Here is an 11,833-nt window from a genome sequence, read left to right as displayed (position 1 = left end):
TGGAGACCTTCAAGGTGCATTCCACTGACCCCTGCTCACAAGAGAGCCCGTAAAGCCTGGTGTGAAGAACACAGTACATGGTCATTGGAAAAGTGGTCCCAGGTTATGTTCACGGACGAGGTATAGTCTGAACAGTGACTCTCGCCGGGCTTTCATCTGGCGTGAACCAGGAACCAGATACCAACCCCTTAATGTCCTTGAAAGGAACCTGTAAGGAGGTCGTGGTTTGATGGTGTGGGGTGAGATTATGATTGGTGCACGTACACCCCTGCATGTCTTTGACAGAGGAACTGTAATAGGTCAGGTGTATCGTGCCGTCATTTTGCACCAGTATGTCCGCCTTTTCAGGGGTGCAGTGTGTCCCACCTTCCTTTTGATGGATGATAACGCACGGCCCCACCTAGCTGCCATCGTGGAGGAGTACCTTGAAACAGAAGATATCAGGCGAATGGAGAGGCCTGCCTGTTCTTCAGACCTAAACCCCGTCGAGCACGTCTGGGATGCTCTTGGTCGACGTATCGCTGCACGTCTTCAGACCCCTACGACATTTCAGGAGCTCCGACAGGCACTGGTGCAAGAATGTGAGGTTATATCCCAGCAGCTGCTCGACCATCTGATGCAGAGTATGCCAATCCGTTGTGCCGCCTGTATACGTGTGCATGGTGGTCATATCCCATACTGATGTCGGGGTACATGCACAAGAAACAGTAGCGTTTTGTAGCACATGTGTTTTGGGACGGTTTTCGCAACTTATCACCAATACCGTGGACTTACAGATCTGTGTCGTGTGTGTTCCCTATGCGCCTGTGCTGTTAGCGCCAGTTTAGTGTAGTTTCACGTTGTGTGGCACCACGTTCTGCTATTGTCCTTAATTTATGAGCATGAGTGTAATTACCGAACGAGGACCAAAGTCGATACCATTAGTGTCATGGACATGGGGAAGAGAAATAATGCAGAATCAGTTCAACTGAAACACTTTTAAGGTGCTGCTACGGTACATCATGTCATTACATATCGGTACTGTTACTGTCACTAAAAGGGGCTCGATATGGCTCCCAACAGTGTCCAGAAGAGTCTGAAAGCGCAGGATTGCATTCTGCACAGGAGAACGAAGCATTTCCGAAGGTATGCTGGTTGTCTCTCTTGATATGCTTCGCTCCAGCTCAGCACATGTGTGAATGTTGCCCTGGTAAACCCTGTCGTCCAGGTAGCACCACACCAGAAATCACAGGGTGTGGGATCAGCCGATCGTGCCGGCCTAGAATTTGGAAACGATCGACTGATTATTCGATCGTTTCCATACGTGTTTCGGAAAGCAGGTGAACTTCACGAGCGATGTGCGGTGGAGCCCCATCTTGCATGAAAACTATTGAGTTCGGGTATGACATGCTGGCGAAGCATATCGCAGTAACGCTGACCAGTGAGACTGCACATTTTTGGTCATTGAGCGCCAACCTGATGAACGTAGCCGTGAAGCCACACCATACAGTGACACGTTCACCATAGAGAGGAACGTCATGCACAGTGACTGGAGGTGAAGATCCCCACACTCGGCAATTCTGTGGGTTCACCTCACCCGACAGAGAAAAATGAGCTTCATCTCTCCACACTGTGGTCCAGGGCCAGCCCTCGTCAACTACAGTCCTTTCGAGAAAGTGGAGAGCGAAGTCAACACGTCGTGGTGCGTCCTGTGGTGCAAACTGCTGTACGATATGGATCTTGTACGGGTACTGTTTGAGAATGGTTCGAAGTACTTTGCGTACAATGGACCACGGGATGTTCAACTGTGGTGGCATGGTGGCACAGCACATGCACCCCCTGACGTTCGTGAACTACGCGCAGTGTTGTCTGCCGTAGCAACAGCGATTTCATCAACCACCTGTGGTGCAGGCGGCCATTGGCCTCTTCCCGGAGCGACGCCCAGTTCTCCAGTTGGTTCGAACTTCTTCATCGAGCTTCGCACGGCAGGTGGAGAAAAAGGACACTTCCGTAATCGCTTCAATCGGTGTTATTATCGAAGTGCAACTGCAGCATTGCTGTTGTTTTGATGATAGAGCTTCACCAGTAATTCCCTGCTCCTTTTGGCCACGCTCGTGTTGACACGTCAACAAGTGCACTGTGACTGGTTATACGTATGACTCTATGAATCACGATGACTGATCACGGCACATGGTGGCCATAGTTGGAACTGGGCGGTGGTGCTGTGACCCAAGGAAATCATGCACCGCTTACTCCGGGCATTAATGCAACCAAGTTTGGTACTCGTACGGTGATTAGTTTCCGTGTTATAACGTGTTAAATAGGAAAAGTTTAATTATAACCACACTGGAATACCAAAGCAAAAATTGCGTTCACGCTGCAGTCCAAAGGGGTAAGATCGAGTTAAATGGGATTGCAGCTCCATGATGTCCTTACAGAATGGTTTAGTCGTCCGGGACTGTCAGCAGTGTCAGTATTTGTCAATAACATCGCCCTGTTGCACACCGCACTGCAAACTGTCGTTTTGGGCAGCAAAATGTGTGAAAAAAAAACGCCCCAGAGTAGTTTCATTCACTCTCTTTAAGACACCTCCTGAGGATTTTTCGTGTCGATTCTGAGCAGGTGTGTGTCTGTCTCCTCAGCCACTCGTAAGAGAACTACTTGATGTCAACAGTGGGCATCGAGGTTCGGAGCTTCATTTAGCCAAGAGAAGAACTGATAGATGGATAAGGAAGGGTATGACGACCTTCCAATGGTGTGACATGGCCACACGGCAGCGGTGGCGCTGGGCAGATTTGTGTTAAATTTATTGCCAAGGTGACATAGTTAAATCATCTTTTTTTAAGTGTTGACACCTTGCTGTTTTAAGTGTCATCGAGCCTGTCGGTGATGTAGCAGGGCACAACGCTTTTGCACTATTACAGAGGAAGATTGTAGGCACCTTTCAGTAAAATTTCGAAATTCTGCTTCGCACTGAGGGAAAATACCGGGGTTTCAAAGAAAAGGACCTATTACTTTTTTGCACAGTGTACATAGCAAACATGTAATTCCAGGAGTGTTGTAGTTATCATCTGTAAATTAATTCCTATCTGTGTTCTCCAAGTATTCTGTGATTGTGTAGTATACATTATTTAACACATATGTTTTGACATCCTTCTTAAATAAATGTGTTTCAGTTACTTATTTTATGTCCTTGGGTAGTTCATTATCCATAGATGAACATCTGTTCAGGCAAATCCTCCATACTCTTGTGCAACACATATAAGGCTCAATTTAAACCAATACCCACTGGAAAGGCAATTGGAAAAAAGTTTCAGGAGAGCACCACTGAAGAAGAGATCCTACTTATGGCTGAAATATTGCCACCTCAAACCGAGTGCTTTTAGAATGATTGCATAGTTCGTTGAATGTTGTCGCCACGTGAGGTATCACATGGATCGCAAATGGATGATGTATTGTAACTCGGATATAATTTTGTCATATAATTTTCGGTATTAAACATATAAAAATTGTGCACATTTGTGAAAAAACCATGTGTGTCTGTTTTTTGTGTTTCTAAAATGTGACCATCGTTTAGACGTGATTTGGACAGCAATTTTCATCTTTCGTAAATTTGTAGACATATTTGTTCAAGATGAAGGTTGAGGTCAGTTTAACACTACACAAAAATCATACTGGAAAAATATAAAGTAAACTTTGTAATTATAATATACGAAAGGATATTTTAGAAAGAAGCAAAGCGTGAATGCTAAAAGTCTGTAAATTACAAAATTAGGTCACTCACTAAATCATTCATTTTCTCGGTCTTGGTGCAAAAACTTCCAGCATATGTTTGTAAAGTAGTAGTCTGTCGAGAGACTTCAGTTGTTTGGCGGAGATTATAGAGAGAAAACAATTTAAAAAAATTTTCAACTGAAAATGCAGTGTCGTATACTGTCAGTTACCGGACTGTTTCAGTAAAATATAGTTTGTGTTGTTAGTCCAGCTCAGAAACAAGTGAAAAGTTCATATAGTGTAGACGCAGTTCTTTGTTTTCGTTTGTCTCGTCACGTAAACAGTGCAAAGTTCTTTTGTTTAGAAACTTTCGAGCCAGTCTTTTGTTTACATACAGTGTGCTACAGTAAAACCCATTCAGTTGTGATTACGTTATTTAACATACTGAATTTAAGTGAGTGCTAAGTTCGTGTTGTAAGGGAAAATAAACAACTTTTTACCTTTTTTAAAACACCTGAAGCGCTAAACGGTAGGCTCAATTTTTGTTGCTCATAAATTACGAACATTCATGAAGTTTGAAGCGTGTTAAGTGATTTAATTCTGTTTTTAAGCGCGTAATCTCACTTGCAGTTCGTGATAAATGTGGAGGTTGCCGTATGATAGTCAAAGAGGGAGTGGTATGAGTAGACTGTAGAATAAAATTTCACTGTGGTGAGTGTAGCGGGGATCTGAATGGGGTTATCAATGAAGCTCTCCCATGGAACTGTAGGCTCTGCAAAAAAGACAAGAGAATCGCTGAACAAATGGCAAAGATTTCTGCCCTTCAGGCTGAATTAGACCACGCGATACTGGAACTAGATAGACTGAAGGGGGAAAAAGGGTGTGGGAACTGGGTAAAGATAACAAGCAGTGGGGGACAGCTCATCAACTTCTCCTACATTTGAGCCATCAATATTGAATAAATTTGGCTTGTTATCTGAAGTAGGAGGGGAAGAGCCTCATACAGCGTTCATCAGGCTTCTAGCCAAGAAACTCGGTGTACGTCGGTACAAAAAGAGAGTAGGAAGAAAAGAGTCTTGCTACTAGGTTGTAGCCATGGGAGGGGTGTAGGCCAGATGGTGCAGGTAAAGTTAGGAGCAGGGTGCCGCATCACAAGTATTGAAAAGCCTTAGCCAAGTGACAGAGGACATAGGAACATTGTGCAAAGGTTTTGGCAAAGAGGATCAGGTTGTTATAGTAGGTGGAGCAGGAAATAGTCTAGCTAAGAACAATAATTACAACGTTAGAGGTGGCCAGGATAAAATAGGAGTATCAACTAGACACACAAATGTGAAATTCATGGAGGTCTTGTAGCGCCATGAGCAGTCCTGGCTTAATAATGCTGCAAGCCGTGATAACTCTGAGTTGAGCAGGTTACTGCTGACTGAAATGAATTCTCATATGTGTGCAGTGCCAGTTACAACAATTGGGAGATGGGGTTGTACTAGAAATGACTTTCTCCTGAATAGGAAAGGGAAAGATAGGTTGACTGAACTTCTTGCAGGAAATGTACTGGGGGCCACCACCACGTAATGCTAGAGGACTGCGGTTACTGGTGTCAGAGGGTCACCTTTTCTAGGTTATAATTAAGTTTCAGGCGCCCTGTTTTGAAAGAAGTCACTATAACTGAAGAGCCCATCAAGAATTCACAGAAAAGTAAGGTTAGCTTATTCCATCAAAATATTAGAGGATTGTGAAATAAAGTGGAAGAGCTTCTTGCCCGCTTGGTAAGTTTAGAGTAAACTATAGACATCCTGTGTCTGTTTGAGCACCACATAACCAAGGGATAAAATAAGCCACATGTAAAAGATTAGAGTCTAGCAGCTTATTCATGCAGAACTAATATGGGAAAAGTAGGAGTTGCTGCATATATTAAGACAGAACACAAGTTCAAAAGCACTAACACAAGTAGATTTTGTAGTGATCAGCACACAGAAGTATGTGTTTGTGAATTAATGCTGACAAGCAGTTCAGTTTTAATTGTAACAGTATATATATCCATCCCCACTGGGAAATTTTGAATTATTTATGAGGAATCTGGATTCCTTACTGTGCTGTCCATCAGACATCAGCAAGCAGTTAGTAGTCTGTTCTGACTTCAATGTCGATTTTTTAATGGATCCTGATAGGGAAAATGGTCTGGAAGCCTTGTTTAGATCGTACAATTTGATCTCAGTTATTAGCTTTCCAACATGGGTGGATAAAGATAGTAGGTCCCTAATTGATAATGTTTTCTTTGATGAGTCACAAAGCAAGAAAATAGCTGTTTACCAGTAACAAATACTCTCTCTGATCATGATGCACAGTTAGTCAAGATAAATGACATAGTGCCTTACGTTGTGGATAAACCTTAGTGGAAGTCAGTTAGAATCATTAATGACTATAGGGCAAATGCTTTTAAGAGTAGTTTACAAGAAGCAACCTGGGATGAAATTATAAAGAACCGAATGTCAATATAAAATTTAATATATTCCATGATAAATTCACATCAATATTTGAAAGTAGCTTTCCACATAAGCTAATCAGAAGGGACGTTAAACAGCCATGTGAAAATCATGGATCACTATGGTGATTAAAGTATCTTCGGAAAGGAAAAGGGAAATGTATCTTTTGGTAAGAACAAGTAGAGACCTTGCAGTAGTTGTGCACTACAAAAACTACTCAAAACTACTAAGAAAGATTATTAAAAAGTCAAGAAACATGCACATAATGTCAGAAAGCAGTATGTCTAACAACATAGGTAAGGCAGTATGGAATATAGTGAAGGAAGAGACAGTATAACCAACTACAGAAGAGGATAACATTGAGTGGAAGGTTATAAACGACAAGTAACAGGTAGCAAACGTATTTAATAATCATTTCTTGCACATAGTAGAAAGCATAGGGACAACAGTTCAAGAGAAAGAACACAGCAATATGTTGAAGAAGTAACTCTCATAAAATTACCTCACCAACTTCTACTTCTGAAATTAGGAGGGTCATACTTTCTCTCAAGAATAAAAGCTTTTCTGGTTTTGATGGTGTTTCCAATAGAATACTAAAGATTTGTTCCCATACAATAAGTCCGGTATCGTCCGAAATATGTAATGCATCACTAAGTCAAGGCATTTTTCCAGTTAAACCCCTCTTTAAGAAAGACGATAAGAGAGACTTCAGTAACTCCGACATATTTCATTGCTGACATAATTTTCCAAAATTTTTGAGAAGATGATATATTCTGGAATAGTATCTCACCTTGGCAACAAAAATATTCTCAACAAATCACAGTCTGGGTTTCAGAGGGCTTGCTCTACTGAGAATGCCATTTACATGTTCACGCACCAGATATTACAAGTGTTAAATAACAAAACAGCACCTATCCAAGGCTCGAAGCTCTTCATTGACAAAAAACATGCTGTAAGAATAACATGTGGTGCTCACCTGCGATCATCTTGTAGGCATCTGTTTAAGGAGTTGGGCATTCTGACTACTGCTTCACAGTATATTTATTTCCTTATGAAGTTTGTTGTAAATAATCCACTACAGTTCAATAGGAACAATGAGGTACATAATTACAATATGTAACATAAAAAATAATATAATTAAATATAGTTGAATATGATTGTGTTTGAGCCATACTCACTCAGAACTTTGCATTTCCTTGAACTTGGCTGTCTATTTGTCCGCTCATGTTGTGTCGTTCGTTTCGGTGGTTCGCTGTTGGGGAGCCTTTCCTGTGAGCAACACCGAGTGTTTGTAGTGGTGAAATCGAGTCGCCGTGCGGTGGAATTAACTATATTGGTTCTCTACAATTCAAGCGCACCACAGGAATTTTCTGCCTTGTGGCCGTTAGTGTTCTGGTTATCTGCCCTGGCCACTGACGTAAATTCAGGCAGTGTTCTTTTTTGGTGGAGTTAACTATATTATCTTATTTCAAATTCAAGTGTACCACCGGAATTTTCTACCCTGTGGCCGTTAGTGTTCCGGTTACCTACCCTGGTCACTAACGTAATTTCAGTCAACGTCCTTTCCTCACCTGTTGTCCCTGTCCGTCACAGTGTGTAATTTTCACACCTTAATACATATTTAATTATGGATAATCACGTCCGTAACAGTTTGGTTCTTGAGTTCATGTACCGATTGGTGGCTAACAAGTCGCTTGGTCGGTCGGTCCGTGACTGTCTCTTGGTTGGGATAACGACGGATCAAGTGTAGTTGGGCCCACCACCTGTCTCATCTAAGTGAACGTTAATATTTCGAGGGCATCCCCCCGCCTCCCCCCCTCCTGGAGGCGTCTGAGTTCCGTTGTCTATACTGTTCTTTTCATGGGCGTTTAATGGTCTGTTGGTAATCTATTATAGCCAATGCTTTAAAAGCAAAAATTTTATACTGTGTTTTATGTAAATCAAGGGCCTTCAGCCTGTATAAGTAAGTTTGAATTCTGGCAAGTGGATATTTTGCTGAAAGTTACTGGTATTGTGCTATCTTTTCATTTAGTGCGCTGTCAGCCACTTAAAATTTAAAGGTTTAAGGTATTTTGAATTTTTGGAAAATCAATTGTGGGCCTTCAGCCGCTTAAAACCTTATTCTTAAATTTAGTTATTGTCGTTGCGTTGCTTTTTCATTTAGTGTGCTTCCGGCGATTTAAAACTTAAAGGCTAAGGTATTTTTTGAATTTTTGGAAAATCAACTGTGAGCCTACATCCGCTTAAAGCCTTATTCTCAAAATTTCCCCTTAAGCGAAAACATTGCGGCCTTCTGCCTGAAAAGATTATGGTAATGTATTTTAAAATTTTGAAATTTAACTGTGGCCTTCAGCCGTTTGTATTGTACCTTGTATATGTTTGTTCTGTCACCTTTGCCCTGAGGCTTTCAGCCTAGCTGTGATATATATAAAATTGTTTTATAATATACAATTATATATATAATTATTTTATTTGCAGTTTTAACTGCTTGTCTTCAGTGACTTGAAATTTATCTTGTCTTGTTTGGAGGCCTTCAGCCGTGAAAAAGTTGGATTTTGAAACTCGTAGTTGTATAGGTTCGGCTATGTGCCGTTTAGGATTACATGTCTTAGTTATTAAATTACAATAAATTACAATTTTGAAGATAAACTGGCCGCCACCTTATTTGGCCCTTTCCACAATCCTAATCACCTGTTCTGCCCGGCGGGTTTAGCGGGCCTTTCAGCGTTGTTAAAATGTTTGTGCTTATCTTAATTTTTCTTGGGGAATCGTACTTCGCTGACCTAGTTGAAGCTGCAGGCGGCGCAGGACACCGGGAACACCGGCGCTTGTCGTAATCACGAAAATCCTCTTCGTTCCCTTTCCACAATCCTAATCACCTGTTCTGCCCGGCGGGTTTAGCGGGCCTTTCAGCGTTGTTAAAATGTTTGTGCTTATCTTAATTTTTCTTGGGGAATCGTACTTCGCTGACCTAGTTGAAGCTGCAGGCGGCGCAGGACACCGGGAACACCGGCGCTTGTCGTAATCACGAAAATCCTCTTCGTGTAATTTTCCTCTTCATTTACTTCACTAAATAAAAAAAATACTTGATAATCTTTTTCCACATAATATTATTCAAGAACACATGTGATACATAAAGCTCGCAGTACTTCACATCTAAAATAGGACATATTCATCGTCCTTCTACATTCGAGAGATTCTATAAGAGTGAAGAAAACAAAAACTGTACAATAGTTGACTGTTTTTTCGTTCATTTGTCTGCGCCTTACCGCGCATTCATAATTAACGTCTTTGCCAACCCTCAAGTTACTAGGTGTTTCAGTTTTTTGTTTTTTAATAAATCTTAATTTTACGGCATCCTGGGGGCCTTTCAACATGTACTTATACAATTGCCCTCACACTGTACGTTGTCATGTTATGGAGACGTACAGTGTTTTTTACTTACATTTATTGATAGGGGTCGATGTCCTTTATTGTCGGCTTCTTTTTTATTTGATGTAATGGATACGTCAGCTTATCCTATGTATGTTACAGTTATACAAGAAATTAAAGTATTATATACATAATATTTGAGTGTATTACATACTTAAATTTATTGCGCTAACAATAATGTCCAGTTCGCTTCATTCTCGCTGTCGTGTATCACTCTGGTTCACTGGCTGATTTGGCGGCAATAACTAGTTGCCAACGGTCAACATGCAATATGCTACTGTTGCACTTGAAGTGCACTCGTTTTCTTGGTGTTGATGTCACATTGAGTGTCATACTTTCACCTGAGTGGCACGTATCGAAGAATTTCTGTGGCGATTGTCTTCATTCTGGGTACAGTGGGTGTGTGCTTATTGTTGAAAATCCGACGCTGTGGCAGAAGATCTCCATTTTTACGGCCCGGACGTCATTACTACCCCTCGTACCCGCATTTTCAGAGGAGAGAGCCCTGACAAACAGCATCCGTCGATGAGGTGATTACCTGCTCGAACAGCTACAGTTCACTTGTCAATGTATAAAGCGCTGTGAGCCACGATACTCAGAAGTTATTTCGTTCCACACGCATGTTCATGTCACCCCACTTGACCATCCAATTGTTGAAAGACACATACAGCCATCCAAAACATTGTATAAATCGCTTGTCTTTGAAGTTCATTTCTTCATATAGAGTTTTGATTCCAATGAAAATTCATACAAGTATTGAGTTACAACAATATACGTAACATGACAGCTTATATCTATGGTTGACATTCCATCCATTGCTCATATTACGAACATAAATTCTTTAAATTTTAGAACGTTATGAAATTTTCATTAACTGGGTTCTGTTACTACAGTTTGTTTGTTAGCATAAACTTATCTTCGTTCGCATCATATGTACAAATTAATTACATATCATATTTTATGACACAATAAAAGCATATGATACACTTTTGCTTCATTTTATAGATAGGCTTTCATCACTTATGGGAGCTCATTTCTATCTTAGACAGAGGAGGGAGAAAAACATTCGAAATAGGACTAAAATATTGCGCATTGCTGGCCTAACTACGCTTGGTGCCGCCTCCTATATTTGGGAGGGAAGAAGGGAAATACTCATCTATTGGTTCAAGGATTTATGAGGAAATGTTGCTCGTACAATCATGCACTAGTTGCCAAGGAACTTTGGTTCACTGAAATCGTGTGTACCGACTAATCATTGACGAAGTGTCATGTTGTTTCTGCATGTGCTAGTACTGTTTAATTCAATTCACTTGTAGCTTAGTGTGTAACATGACGTTTTAACTATGGTAGACTTATCTTTCTCAAATACCTGGAAATATCATTATTGAAGTTTTCATGTGACATGATAAAAAATATATTAACTGGTTTTTGTAAAATCTCATGCTTAAATGTATATGTGTACTCTGCAGCGAATAGGTACTGATAATTGTCACGGAGACACACTGCGATGATGCATATTTCATTTGCCTTATGACCTTTATTTTAAATATCCTTACAAATAAATTGTTTACTCGAAGTGTGGCCCGTTTCTTCATTTGATACCTGCTACTCTCGGTTAATTCTCTTCTTCTGCGCCGTGACGATGCACTGGTCGCTGAAATAAAAAACTTAAAACTAATTGCATTGCGTAGCTCGGTGGCCACTGATACAGTTAGTCATTGCATACGTCCTCAGATACTTCCATAGTTTGTTTAAATTCTTGGCAACGGCCTTGCCGCAGTGGATACACCGGTTCCCGTCAGATCACCGAAGTTAAGCGCTATAGGGCGTGGCCGGCACTTGGATGGTTGACCATCCGGGCCGCCATGAGCTGTTGCCATTTTTCGGGGTGCACTCAGCCTCGTGATGCCAACTGAGGAGCTACTCGACCGAATAGTAGCGGCTCCGGTCAAAGAAAACCATCATAACGACCGGGAGAGCGGTGTGCTGACCACACGCCCCTCCTATCCGCATCCTCATCTGAGGATGACACGGCGGTCAGATGGTCCCGATGGGCCACTTGTGGCCTGAAGACGGAGTGCTTTGTTTAAATTCTTAGACTTTCTTTTATTCTGTTACCCATTATGATCATTCATTCTGCAAAGAAAATTATTTGACATCTCCCGCGATATTTTGTCGTTAGCCCTTAGCTCACAAATCTAGTATAGTTTTTCATAATGCTTCCT

The 11,833-nt window shown here is 41.3% G+C and overlaps 1 pseudogene; it reads left to right on the top strand.

Moving 5' to 3' along the window:
• Positions 1–11,369: 11,369 nt before the first annotated feature.
• Positions 11,370–11,487, top strand: LOC124597704 (annotated as a pseudogene).
• The last annotated feature ends 346 nt before the right edge of the window (positions 11,488–11,833 follow it).

This window comes from Schistocerca americana, chromosome 2, assembly GCF_021461395.2.
Source record: "Schistocerca americana isolate TAMUIC-IGC-003095 chromosome 2, iqSchAmer2.1, whole genome shotgun sequence".
Taxonomy (NCBI): Eukaryota; Metazoa; Arthropoda; class Insecta; order Orthoptera; family Acrididae; genus Schistocerca; species Schistocerca americana.
Note: the sequence above shows the minus strand (reverse complement) of the source record. Positions and strands in the feature narration are given on the sequence as shown.